A 14,742-nucleotide genomic window follows, 5' to 3' on the forward strand; every position below is an offset into this window, starting at 1 on the left:
TGTGTTATCTGTCTAGAAAACCATCCATTTCATCTAGATTTTCTAGTTTTGTTGAGTATAAGCTTTTGTAGTAGGATCTGACAATTTTTGAATTTCATTTCTGATTTTGTTAATTTGGATACTGCCATTGGGCCCTTTAGTTAGTTTGACTACGGGTTTATCTATCTTGTTGATTCTCCCAAAGAACCAGCTTTTGGTTTTGCTGATTATTTGTATTGTAATAAATTCAGTACAATTTCAATGAAATTTCAGCCCTGAGTTTAACTATTTCCTGCCTTCTCCCCCTCTTGGGTGAGTCTGCTTCTATTTGTTCTAAAGCTCTCAGGTATGCTGTTCAGTTGCTAGTGTAAGATCTCTCCAGTTTCTTTAGCAGTTCACTTAGTGCTACGAATTTTCCTCTTAGCCCTGCTTTCACTGTGCCCCATAAGTTTGGGTATGGTATGTCAACATTTTCATTAAATTCCAGGAAGTCCTTAATTTCTTTATTTCACCCCTGATCAAATTACCATTGAGCAGAGAACTGTTCAGTTTCCACATGTAGGTGGGCATTCTGTTGCTTTTGCTGTTATTGAAGACCAACTTCAGGCCACGGTGGTCTGGAAGGATGCATGGGATAATTTCAATCTTCTTGTACCAGTGGAGGGTTGTTTTGTGACCAATTATATGATCAATTTTGGAAAAGGTACCGCGAGGTGCTGAAAAGTGGAAGGAGTGGAATGTGACAAATAGTTGAGGCCATGAATTCAGATTCTCCCATTCCCTTCTCAGAAAATTGCACTGTCACACTGGAGAATGTCATGAACCTTTAGACGTGGGCGAGGACTTCCGGTGGTACCTGAAAATGAAGTGTGGCCATTGTGGTGAGATTTCAGAGAAGTGGCAATATATCACTTATATCACTGTATTTCAGAGAAGTGGCTGATGGACAATATGGTGCTGAAAGGAGGCCAGAGCACTGCTTCCGTGGTCCATAACTGCAAGCTGTGTGCCCGGGAGAACTCTATTGCAATTTTGAGCTGCACCATCAAATCCTACAATGCTGAAGACAATGAGAAGTTCAAGACAATAGTAGAGCTTGAGTGCTGGGGCCTTGAACCAGTTGACTTCTAGCCCCTGGCTGGGTTTGCTGCTGAAGGTGTGGCATCAGGGACAGTATTTGGTGACATTAATCTATAAGAAAAGGACTGGACAGACTCTGATGATAAAGGTCAGAAGTCTGTGGGTATCTTCAAGGTCACCTTTCCTTTTCTGAAGTGCTGAACTGTCTCCTGCAATATTGCATATAAGAACTTAAAGAAAAAGGGCCCCAAGCAGGAGTTCCTATGAAGGTGTTTCATTTCTGCTTTCCTAGCACCTGTACCAAGTCCTCATAATCTGCATGCCAGGGTTTGCCACAGTTCTGAGTCCCACCAATAAAGCCCCTGTTGGTGCAGCAGTGATGTTTGAAGGTGGTCTGAGCAGTACTTCCTCCACAAGTAAGAGTGGATGCTGGAGGTCTTTGCTTTCTAATCCGTATTCTGTACTGGATCCAGTTTACACACAGCTTATACTCTTCAGCTCTTAAGATACAGGCAGGTCATTCTACAGAATCAAAGGCATGAAAGCCAACGGCACAAAGAGCAGAGAAGCCTATGGAGTGCTTCTGTGAACCCCATAGCTCCAATCTAAAACCATGGCTCTCCAGTAAACACAGGTATCTCTGTTAACTGCTCATTTCATATCCAGAGCCCACTCCAGAGACCAGCAGCCCACCGCTGGCCCTTTCTCTCCACTCCACAAAATTCCTGGCTGATGGCTCTGTTCACTTGCCGTGATGGAATACTTCCCGTCAGAGTCAACATGAAAGTTCTTCCTTGTGTGGAATCAGCCTCTGCGTCCCCTGAAGCACCTCTTGCTGGTCCCAACTTATCTCCTGTTCTGTTTCCAGACAATTCTCGGAGCAAAGACAGCAGTCATGGCTTGCTGAGTCTCATGGAACCAAAGAACCCCCACACAGCAGACAGAGCTGTTGAGGGCAGTACTAGGCAATAAGTATGCTGTGCGTTCATACTTGGGAAAGCATCATTTGGAAAACTTGTTTCCACACACTATATCTCTAGTATTCTACTGGAGAAAAAAGATTGTATATTTAATTATGTAAAAAAGGTAAATATATATATACATATATATATATATGATTAGCTTAATTCACTGATGTGTCTCATAAATTTTCTGCAAGTGGAGTGGCTTCTTTTTTATTTATTTTTATTGGATATTTTATATATTTACATTTCAAATATTATCTCCTTTCTCCCTCTCCCATCCCCCTCCCACTGATTATATGTGGATGCTCTCACTCCCACCCACCCACTCCCACTTCAACCCCCTGGCATTCCCCTACACTGGGGAAAAGAGCTTTCATAGGACCAAGGGCTTATCCTCCTATTGATGCCAGACAATGCCATCTTCTGCTACATATGCGGCTGGAGCCATGATTCCCCTGTGGTTCTCTTTGGTTGGTAGTTTAGTCTCCAGAGGTTCTAGGGGTCTGGTTGGTTGATATTGTTGTTCTTCCTATGGGGTTGCAAGCCCCTTCAATTCCTTCAGTCCTTTCTCTGACCCCTCCATTGGGGTCCCCATGCTCAATCCAATGGTTAGCTGCAAGCATCCTCATCTGTATCAGTAGGGCTCTGGCAGAGCCTCTAAGGGACATCCATATCAAGCTCCTGTCAGCAAGCACTTCTTGTCATCAGCAATTTAAAAGAAAAAAATGGAACATAGAAAATAATCTGATAATTCTTAGGTACTTTTGATTCCATTGTTTTGTCTTATAATGTTTTATAATATTGTGCCCTAAAATTTGCTGCCCTTCATGTTTTATGATAACCATTAAAAAGCTTAAAACAGGATTACTCCTTTATAATGTTACACATTCAAGCTTCTAACCTAAATTTTAAAAACAAGCATGATGCAAAAATCTTGCCTTGTTTGTCATAAGCGAGTAGCAGTTTTTCAAACACTGATATTATGCTTCATTTTCTTTCCGTTCAAAAGAAATAATATTACACAGTAGGATATTTGTGTGTGTGTGTGTGTGTGTGTGTGTGTGTGTGTGTGTGTGTAAAACAACAGTCAGTTAAAGGAACAGTGGCCATGAGTTTGAAAGAGAGCAAAGAAATTGAACTATAGTGGAGAAGTTTGGAGGAAAAAAGGTTGAGTTAATCTATTGTAATTACAATCTCAGCAATTTACAAAATGCAATATAAAATTAAAGATATGTGTACCATAAATATAGGCATTTAAGTTGTGGATATTTGCAAATAGAAAAGATTTTTCTACCTATACATAGTTTATAAAAGCTTTATCACAAAATTCATAAATGTTGTGATAAATATCAAACTACAAAACCTCAATTATATAGTAGACATAAAATAATAGATAAATTCTGATATATCACCTCAGGAATTGAGATGAATTGTAGATTAATTCATGAAAAAACATAGAAAGGAAGCATTCCTGGCAGCAATTTAGAGCACTGTGTAATATACATTATTGGGCTTTCTATAAATTCACACAAAAATGCTCACAACCACACAAAAGACACAAAGAGCATACGCAGTTGTCAGGCAATTGAGCAAGCAGGGCTAAATGAGGTAATATTTACAGAAGGGAATAGGAAAATGGCATTTTTATGATAATGGATATCTACATTAGCTTGGTCGGAAATGCATATCTCTGTGTGCATGCGTAGACATATATCTCTTCCCCTGGGCTTCCCAGGAACCGGGATGACAAAATAAATGAGATAAATTATGTCTGTCTGCATTAGGAAAAACAAAAGCTTGCAAAATTCAACTCGTGACCTTTGTGTTCCAGGAGGAGTCAAACACTGGCTTGTGAGCTGGAAAGGCTATGGGGGGAGAGGTAAGGCTTTGTGCGGACGGACGAGAGTAAGTTGGAGGAGAAAGACATGATGTTTGAGCCAGAGGCTCTCAGGCGCTTCTTGATTTCTTTTTATTTTATTCCCAATTGGTCACGTGTTGCGAATAGAGTCGAGATGAGGTAGCTCTCAGCTGTTCGTCATGCCTCTGTCGTCAGGTGCTCATGCTGATTGCTGATTGGTCTCATGAATGCTTCCTGTGGATTATGGAGCAGAGATTGGATTGCTACCTGGTTTGAACATCGCTGCTTACTGCTTCCCCTAAAGTGCCTCTGTATCTCTGTTGGTCTCTGTGTCTCTGTCTCTTTATAGGGGTGTTTTCCTGTTTTCAATCTCCCACATTTTGTAAATAATTGCATACATTTTAGGTGTATATAAATTTGCCTCAATATGTGAAATTAACATGCTGAATTTTATATTCAAATCATATATAATAAGTAATTGCCTATAATTATCACAAATACAGGGACATAAACTTAGACAGGCAGAATCATAAATTGTGACCAAGAAAGAAAAAAAAGCTTCTATATTTCTACATTGGCAATACATTTAAGTATACTTCATAACACAACACCTATCAAAAAATTGTCTCTTGAATTAGAAAATTCTTCAAGGGCTAGATTTTTGTTGTGTTCCCTTAAGTTACCATTTAACAGAAGACTCTTACATAGTCTAACTTGAAACTGAAATTTAAATTCTGACCATGTCTATGACTGTGTCTTTTCGTCTTTAAATTTTTGTTTTATTATTGTTGAAATACTACGTTTTAAAATTATATTTGTTTGTTTTTACTTTAATTCCAAGTGGATGCTAAAATGTATTTAAGGCAGTTCATATATTTTATTAGGCATAGCAAAAGTTTATAGTGTTTAAATTTGAATAAAATAAAAGTAGGCAGTGGTAAAAACAATACTGGCTCTTTGTGAAGATTATTAAGGGAAATGCCAGTGATTTAGTGGTGAAAATAAAAGTCATATTATACACCCACACTGAGCATTTAGGACACAATTGAGGGAAAACTAACTATTGAAAGCTCGTTAAGGGTCATTTCTTATCTTTCATGGTTCTTAGTCTATGCTCAGACTAAAGCACATATGAATGTACAGGAAGCCAAATATTGGCGTACAATACAAATGTCTTGCAAGTTCAACAAGAGAGAATTTATGCCTGATAATGTAAACCTTGACAGTTACATAGAGGTAGTGACATTATGGGTCTCATAGAACTTACAGCTACCACTGTCCTAAGCCATCAGAATCCCCTTTTTCCATTCTAAATGTTTTTCCTTTAACCCACCAGTAAGTACAGTCCTCATCCTTCATCATGGGAACCTCTCCTTAGAATAGACAGAGACTATGACAGAAGACCAGAACGACTCTTAACACAGGGTTTTAGAAGTGGGTACATCTACACAGCAAAGGTCACACCTAAGATTCCATGAATATTGTGGAAAGGGGTAGGGTTTGGAGAGATTTTAAGAGCCAAAGGACCAAGTATTTTAGTGTGAGGCTGCATCTAATAGTGATTTTTAAGCTATTCTTTGTAAGTTCCACCGCCAAGACTGCCTAAACATGGGGTGAACAAGGGCAATAATAGGTGTGCTAATTGGATGGGAAAGCCCATTAGCTCGCAACCCTACACAAAGAACTACAGGCAACGAAAGAATATTGAGAGTCCAAGAAATAGTCTTTCCCTGGAAAGAGCCACGAATCGATTTGCCAACCAAATGGTCATCCAAAAACCATGTACATACAAGTACCATTATAAAAAACCTGGGCCGGTTTTGTTTATATTTGTAGAAATATGTGTGTATATGTAATATATATGCAAAATATGCATACAAGAGCAATTAATTAAAATGGAGTTCATGAATTTGAGAAGAGCAAGAAGGGGTGTATGGAGTGGTTTTGAGTGAATAAAGGGGAGAAAAAATGGTACAATTGCGTCTCAAAGAATAAAATCTCAGAAAACAAAAATCCCGAAATATTAAAAAAAAACATTTTTTAAAGGCTGAACACTGTCAAAGCAGTATCATATGCTGGTTGCACCCTATCAGTTTGTTTCTATACATCAGTTCCCTTCTTAGAAAAACAAATATATATTTTTCACATATGATGGTCTGGAACCTTCTGAATATTGTGTGTCACCACAGGGTTTTCTACGCACAACCAAGTTCCCCAAAATACCAACTCTGAGACTCGTTATATATGGATAACTGCCTGGGTCAAGAGCTTTGCCTTCTCTCCAGTAGCCAGTAACTCACTTGTTTCATTTGTTCTACTCTAATTCCTGCCACACAGCTGGTTAACATTCCTCAGGCTCATGTGACTGTCTTCCTCAGAGCTGGCATGAGTCTCTTCCCACACCTGCCTCTCTCCCTGATCTCCTTCTCCCTACTACCTCCTCCTATTTCCTGCCTCAGCTCATCGGCCAATCCACTTTTCATTGGCAGGTGATGTTTGGATTTAAAGTCCATGGTTTCTGTCTCATAGTGTTTGACAAAGGTACACTTGGGCAGAGACTGCCATGGTGGTTCTTATGAAAGCAAAATGTTTTATGTTAGTTGGGTCTGCAATAAAATAATGTATTTCATTCATGAATGCTTCTTGTGCAATTCTATTCAGATATGATAGTAGTTAATTAAGAATGAGGTATAACATTGAATCCTCATGTGGTGACTTTGCTTGAATGAAATTATATATTGTACTCATATATATACTTTTTATACATGCATTGTGTTAAATCTTTTGCTTCTTATACTTAAAAAGTGAACGAAAAGTTTATGTTTATATGTTTGACCTCTTTATTTGCTGATATAATTATTATTGATCATTTGACTAGAAAACTTTAATACATAGAACAGTGTGATGTTTGTATACTTTGGTTAGAACAAATGTAAACTTTGAGTTTTATCAGCATTGTCACTATTGTAATTTTAGGGATAGGTATATCCCTAAATTACAAACACTATGTATTTTGATTTATCCACAGAATCTCAACTTATTTTTTGATGTCTTTCCTCTTAAGTTAGTTCTTATTGTACGAATCAAAACTTTTCATAAAAAAATAATCAAGACTCTTTGCAAAAAAATCGTAAGAATTTTTTTCTGAAAAAAAAATATGTGATACACTTTAAATACATAGTGGATACGATCATGGCTAGATAGTCAGCAGAGAAATGAACTATGTAACTAATTAGGAAGTATGTCTGAAAGACAAAACAATAAAAGTTTATGAAAAAATTGTGGCTGCCTCTCCTCCTGTATGGCTTCCTCTGAGTTCATTCTAACATAGAGCACAGGCATCTCTGACTGTTTCTGACTTTCTTGAAGCCTTTGTTCTCTTAGCTACATGATACATTAGCTCACTGTGGTTCAGAGAACACAACTCAAAGCCATCCCTGTCTCTTTTTGTGGGAAGATAAGGGACTCAAAGAAGAAACAGTGTGCTTTGGGGAAAGTGAGAGATATCTTCCCACATATGCATATGTTCTTAAAGTAGTAGAAGTCTGCCATTGGGTAGAAACTTATAAGGAAATGGTTTTAAACAAACAAACAAACAAAAAACCAAACAAAAAGCTCAAAAACAGACTAGCATAACTCCATCTATATCATTAGAGCATGCAAGTGCAAACCAGTCCCCAAATACTAGTAACTTCACAAGAAGAATATAAAGATTCTCATGAAACACTACTCTTCTACTTGTAACTTCCCGTGTTCTATAAAAGTCCTGAAAACTATATATTTAATTTTAGACATTTATGTACTGATATATTAAAAATAAATCATATTGAAAGTATGGTAAAATCTTTAGTTCCCATACAAAATAGTATTTGCATTATCATTACATAAATATATAACGCATAAATATGTGTTCTAGTCTTATCATCAAAAGACAATAACTTGGTACAACTATGTCCAAATTATAAGTTTAAATTGGAAATCTTGTAACTGGCATTAGCGGCTTGAGCTCCCAATTCAATAATGACTTTCAAAAGAGGAGCTCATTAGTTCAGAAAACCATTCTAAGCCTTGGATCTCTAAATAAATTGGTTGACAGCTTAATTTCTGAGATTAAATAGAAAACTGAGACTCAAATTTAGGGAGTGGAAACAATTTGTTTATTCTTATATACATTAAAGAAAACTGATATAAAATGCAAGCTTAGTGAACGCATATGAGCGTGTGTCCATTTTATATATATTCATATATATATTGTTTTTTGAAAGAAAAATTTGTTTCTTTTTAATATCGAAATAAAAATTGTTTCATGGGGCTTGTGAAGACTTCTCACAGAGAAAATCTTACTCTGGAAAATGGCAGGTAATTAACCACTAAGTCAGAGCCAATTAGTCACAGGCCATTAATTCAAAACATAATAAATTCCTGGGTTTAGAGAAAGACGTTACCAACTTCATAATATCAAACTGATGAAGAAGATAAATGGCTGCAAAAGCCATCTCTGTGTTCTTTTAAATAGGAATCAGGATCTCTGTGTTCTCAGAACACAAAGTAAATTCTCCCAAGCCACCTTCCCGAGGGCTGTGTGTACAAGAGGTGGCACCCATGTGCTCTTTCCCAGTGGAATTCTGTCCAAGAACTACAGCAAGTGTTTAGAATTAATCCTGACCGTAACCTTGGCTACAACCGCCAAGAAAGCTGTTAATTACGGATAATTGAAGCACGGCAATTACTAAATAAGCCTGTGCTTGAGAAGAATCAATAAACCAGAACTGTGGAGAAGGATTTCATACACATGCTCTAAATAGAGAGAGTAGAAACAAAGGGCCCACGCTCCCAGGGTTATAACGCTAGCATGACTGGCTGCAGTGGAGCTGAAACAGCCAACATGAGGTTGACAAAGAAAGGCTGTTTCCCCCAAAAGACAGTCTTTCGGCAGATGGCGGAATTTGTGGTGTAGATGGCTCCAGTGCGCTTGTGTTGTTGCATCCCTGGGGATCTTTCCACACTAAATTTCGCCCCTCCTATGCCTGCTGAGAATTCTCCAGGCCTCCTTCCCAGATATGAGAATTCATTACTCATTGTTGGCTTCCTTCCTGGAATCAAGACGCTGACGTTTTTATAAAGTCCCAGCATTGTGACAACTGTAACTCTGACAACAGACACATAAGGGAACCTCCGAGAATGTGATAACTTTACAGGGAAGTTCTGAGAAGCACAGAACATGTTCTTTTATTAAAAGGAATCTTATTCTTTGCACTTTAAACACACGGACACAAGACATGAATACATAGCGTGCAGAGTCCCTTACAGTCCTGGGTGGACCCAAAAAGAGTTGAGTGAACTGACCCTGGCATGAAACCTCAACTCTCTCCTCCCCAAAGCAGCACATGACTCTGATGCTAGGTACAAATCCCCCTCACCTGATACAGAATTTAGCAATTTTCCTTTAAAAACAATCTTGAGTGGGAAACCACTAAAATTGAAAAGAGAAACTCAGTAAATATTAGAACAAACCTGCCATGTGACCTCCCACGTAATTTTACTTTTGATAATTATGGAAATTTGACTCACAATTCTTGGTGAACATGTGATATTCTTAAGTTATTTTCCCCTCTCTCTCTCTCTCTCTCTCTCTCTCTCTCTCTCTCTCTCTCTCTCTCTCTCTCTCTCTCTCTCGTTTTGTAGTATCGTTGTTTGGCAGGCTAACCTCGAGGTCTTAAACTGAAGAACTGTTAGGAGGTAACTTCCTGAGTTCAGCCATCTCAGGAACAAGTTCCCCCTTGATGGCAGAATCAAAACTGAGTTCATGTTCCCAAGCTCCAGGACCCAACTCCAGGTCTGCTCCTTCAGATGGTTCGCATCTGTCTGCTAACCCGTAAAGGTGTGAAGAGGTGAGATGCTGTTATCCTCCGACCCAAACCAAGACACAAATCAGAAACGCGACTCCTGTTTTGACTTAATTGACAACCTGCAGCTTTACCTATCCCATTGCTCCTTTTTTCCCCCCTGAATTCCCGGTTTCGTGGTTCCATTGACTAAGTGCTGCTTACCCACTCTTTTGTTCCTTTATCACTTTAGATTCCATGTCAGAGTCCTGGCGGGGACCTAAAGCCAAAGGCTGACTCATGGACCCTGAAACCAGGTGACCAGGATAAGACTCAGTCGCCAACGTTGATTTCCATGTATAATTCCTTGTGTCAAAAATCTGATTGGTCAATGCAATAGCCCACCCTGGTGCCACTTGCTTTGTGTTGCCATCCTATAAAAATGTTTTATAGTCTCTCCTCAGGGACGTGGTTCAGATCCTGGACTGACCACCTCCCTGAATGCTCAGGAAATAAAGCTTCAGTTTTTAAGCTTCCGTTTCGATGTCTGAAGTGAGTTTTCTTGGCTTCTCCACTGAACCCAACAGAACTAAACACGATAAATCCAAACATATTCTAATGACAGTTTTAAAGACTCCAAAGGATATTAAAATTACTAAAAAAGGAATTGTTCTACAGAATAACTACGGAAAATTTGTGAGAATTAAGAAGTTAAAACTAGGACACTGGTAAGAATGTTTTATGTTTTGTCACAATCAGAGAAGGAATTAAGTAATTGGATGGTTGGTTTGTTGATGCCTAGTTTCTTGAAGTTTTTTTTATGTATTTTAAGTATGAGCCTCCTATCAGACATGTAGCTATTCTAAATCTTCCTCCATTCTGTTTGTCACGTTAACAGTATCTTTCTTTCTCTCTCTCTCTCTCTCTCTCTCTCTCTCTCTCTCTCTCTCTCTTTCTTTCTTTCTTTCGTCATATTCAGTATATCTGCTTTTATGTTGAGGTCCTTGATCCAGTTGGACTTAAGTTGTGTGGAGGGTAATAAACACGGATCTATTTGCCTTCCTCTACATGCAGACATCCATTTAGAGCAGCACCGCTTGAATAGAAACAAAGAAAACAATATGAAGAATCAGTGAAAAACAGTTGGTTCTTTGAAAAATCAACAAGATAAAAATAACCCTTATTCAAAGCAACTAAAAGACAGAGAATAATCTATAATCTTTTTTCCTCTTTATATTCTTTGAAAATTTCAGACGTGTATGTATGTAATACGTTTGATCAAATCCACCCTCTCCTTTCCCTTCCCTTAATTCATTATTCTGTCAAAAACATTATCCTCCCAACTTCATATGCTCTTAAGAAAGAAAAGAAAAGAAGCAAGCTTAGTGCTAATTGCTATGGGCATTAGTAATGAAATCAACTGGAGAGAAAAGCTTCTCAGTTGCCATATCTGTGAGGAAAGCTGGCTCTCCCTCCCCCAGCAGCAGCTGTGAATAGCTCCTCAGATGTTGTTGGGCTTTATACTCATCTGTGATGAGAGCAGTAACAGAAAGATCAGGAGTTTAAGGTCATCTTTGGTCATAAAATGAATTTCTACATATCCTGAGCTATATGAGACTCAGTCTTAAAACAAGCCAATAAACAAAATTCGCCAGACAGAAGGCCATCTTCCATCAGTTTATTAAGAGGTTTATGCTGATAAGAAGCCTATGTAAAAAAAGAGATTTTATTTTTTATGTAATTTCGTTCACATGAAAACCCAGAGAAATAGAGAGAATCATGTTCCTATAGCTCCTTTATGAGCTAGATAAATGGAAGCTCAAAAGTTTAATTTTGTTTAATGCAGAAAAGATAAAATGTTTATATTATAAAATGAACTATATATGCTCCTTTATCTTGAAAATAGTTTGCTCCTGCCTTTACTATGTAAAAAATTACAAATCATGGTATAACTCATCTAACAGAAGAACAAAGAACAATTTATGAACACTATTTTTTGCTTCAGTAGCTTATTACTCTATATACATTTATACTATAATTTTTACTTTTAAATCATGGCTAGCATATATAATTATATAGAGAGAATGAAGTACGACTGTATCAAATTTTATATTAGGGAAGAACCATTTATTTCTGGAAAATGAAGATGTTGATATGTTTGACAAAGAACAAATGGTGTTTTACATAGCTTATAAAACAAAAAACATTTGGATTATTCAAGCTCAATGAGAGATTAACAATCTATTGTCTTCAAACAGCACTTGACAGAAGAGACAGCAGTTTTCTAATAAATGAAAGAAATTCTATATCTTTTAAACAAAAGCTATTGAACTGTCATTTATGTTGTCTACCACGGCGATCCAAAGTATGTACTCATCATAGAAGTAAAACTGGCACATTTTGGGGTAGCAAAAAAAGAATTTTTGTACAAGTTCTCATACATGACATTAACTGAGGGTTCTTTGAAAGGAGTAAAACTAAATCTGAGTTATAAGTAAAAAGCAAACGTATTAAATAAGACATGCCATCAGAATGGCTTTACACCAATGTTGATTCACTACTCAGATTAACAAAATGATGTCTTTAGTTTGGTTCATTTGTCCTATTTAACGTGAGAACTGATTGAGTACTGTGTGTGAATTGTTCATGATTTATGAGACTCATTGAATTTTTTTTTAGCAAAGCACCATGAGGAAACACGTTAAAAAATATCCTAAGGCAAGAGAGCTCATTAATTTGCCAAGGTCATATAGGAAGTGGTAGCTTAAGTTTAAAAGTTTGTAGTCTCGCAGCAGAAACTTTCTAACACTGCATGATATTGTCTCTAAGATAGTATGGTTCACAGCAAACTGTTAATGATTGCTAAACAGATATATAAACTGAGGTAATATAGGTCATTGGAGGTTAATATATAAAACCTGTTATGACCTGTGAAGGGAGGAAAACCTCCCCGTTATTCTTTGAGGTTTTGTGAACAAAACATATGGACTAAACTAACAAAGCCAATACACAGTATTTTGGTGATAATATTTCAACTTTATATTCCCTGAATTGTACATGTAAACCAGTTAAGACACCAGCAAAAGTAAACCTAGAGTGTTCATAAATAAGTTTTAATAAATTGTAGTATTATATAAATAATAACCTAAAAATGGTTCCAAGAGCCTAGGGATAATAAATTATGAAAGATTAACATGTAGGGACAGATAACACTCGAAGATAAGATACTTAGAGAGACTGCTTTTATCTGAATAAATGATGGCACTGCATTACTGGACCGTGAGAATGGCTTCCTCTTTCCTGGAATGATAAAAAAGAATGCAAGAAGAGAATATGAGCCTTATTTTCTTTGGCATTATGGTTTGCATTACAGTTTTACAAACCTCTTAGTCTCTATTACCATAGGTACATAAAATCCTCATCAAAGTCCATATTTGTGGATGGGTTGTTTTTACCGTCTTCACAATAATAATAATAATAATAATAATAATAATAATAATAATAATAATAATAATAATAAAGCAAGGTCAAACTGATTAAAACAAAAGCAATGTTTAAGAAATAGCTAAGTGCAGTGACATGGGTTCCTTCCGGTTTGAACCTGTAGCATGAGCAGAATTCCCGGTATCAAAGGAAATGCAGGGACAAAGGGTGGAGCAGAAACTGAAAAAAAGCCATCCAAAGACTGCCCCACTTACGGAAGGAACTCTCCCATCTGCTGACACCAAACCCAGACGCTCTTGCTGATGCCTATAAGTTCCTACTGACAGGAGCCTGGTATAGCTGTCACCTGAGAGGCTCTGCCAGAGCCTGACCAATACAAAAGCAGGAGTACACAGCCAAAGATCAGACTGAGTGCAGAGTCTGATGGGGAAATTACTGCAAGGACTGTAGAAGCTAAAGGGGTTTGCAAGGTCATAGGAAGAACAACAATGTCAACCAACCAGACCCCTCCCCCAAAGTGCTCCCAAGGACTAAACCACCAACCAAAGAGTACCCAGGAGGTACCCATGGCTGCAACTGGATATGTAGCAGAGGATTGCCTTATCTGGTATCGCTGGAAGGGAAGCTGCTTGGTCCTGTGGAGGCACAATGATCCAGGGTAGGGGAATGCTAGGTCGCTGAGGCAGAAGTGGGTGGGTGGGTGGGTGGGTGAGCACCCTCATAGAGGCAGGGGGAGGGAGGTGGGGATAGGGGTTTTGGAGGGGAAACTGGGACAGGGGATAACATTTGAAATGTAAAAAAACAAAATAATCAATAAAAAAAGAAATAGCTAAGCCCAAAAAGCAATAATAGAAACAAAGGATGTTAAATGGATGATGTCTTTAAATCTGTTGTCAGTGATCAGAAAATGTCCTTCCTGTTAGTCACACACACACACACACACACACACACACACACACACACACACACACACACACACACTCATGTGCATGTGTACACACACACACAATGTGAAGAAACAAATTTCCAAAGAGTTCTCTACTGTGCTGATCATAGTACATGTTTGAGATTGGGGATAAAGAAGACATTAGTACTTACTGTTATTCCTGACAGGTAGTACTCTGAGAAGTACATAAAGGCAACAGGAGGAAGAAACAACACCGAGGGTGTACAATAGACCCCTGAACTAATTTAAGTGCATATATGTGAAAGGCACATTCATGAAGGCAACAACATCTGTCACCATTTTACCTCCAGTCATCTGGAAGGACAGTTGGTACAGTAAATACACCCACTCACAGAAATCAGTCAGAATTGGCTCCCAGCTTTCGTCATGACATCGCTTGTGGCATCTTTGTTTACAGAAGAGGCACAGGCCGCTGTAGGAGCGACTTCTGGGATCCTCTGTGGAGAGATACAGATAACACCTGCAGTGCAATACACAGAGCAAAGTGATTGTCGCATACTTATCTTATGGCTGCTCCAGTTTTCATTAACTGTCACACATATTTAAACAGTAGCTTCTAGACTGTCCCAGGCCAACTGACACTTAAGACACCTATATGATAGTCTGCCCAAAAGAATATCTGAA

At 38.0% G+C, this 14,742-nt stretch overlaps 1 pseudogene; it reads left to right on the plus strand.

Annotated features, from left to right (window-relative positions):
- Window positions 1-921: 921 nt before the first annotated feature.
- LOC116898284 lies at window positions 922-1,260 on the plus strand (annotated as a pseudogene).
- The last annotated feature ends 13,482 nt before the right edge of the window (window positions 1,261-14,742 follow it).

Source organism: Rattus rattus, chromosome 4 (assembly GCF_011064425.1).
Source record: "Rattus rattus isolate New Zealand chromosome 4, Rrattus_CSIRO_v1, whole genome shotgun sequence".
NCBI lineage: Eukaryota > Metazoa > Chordata > Mammalia > Rodentia > Muridae > Rattus > Rattus rattus.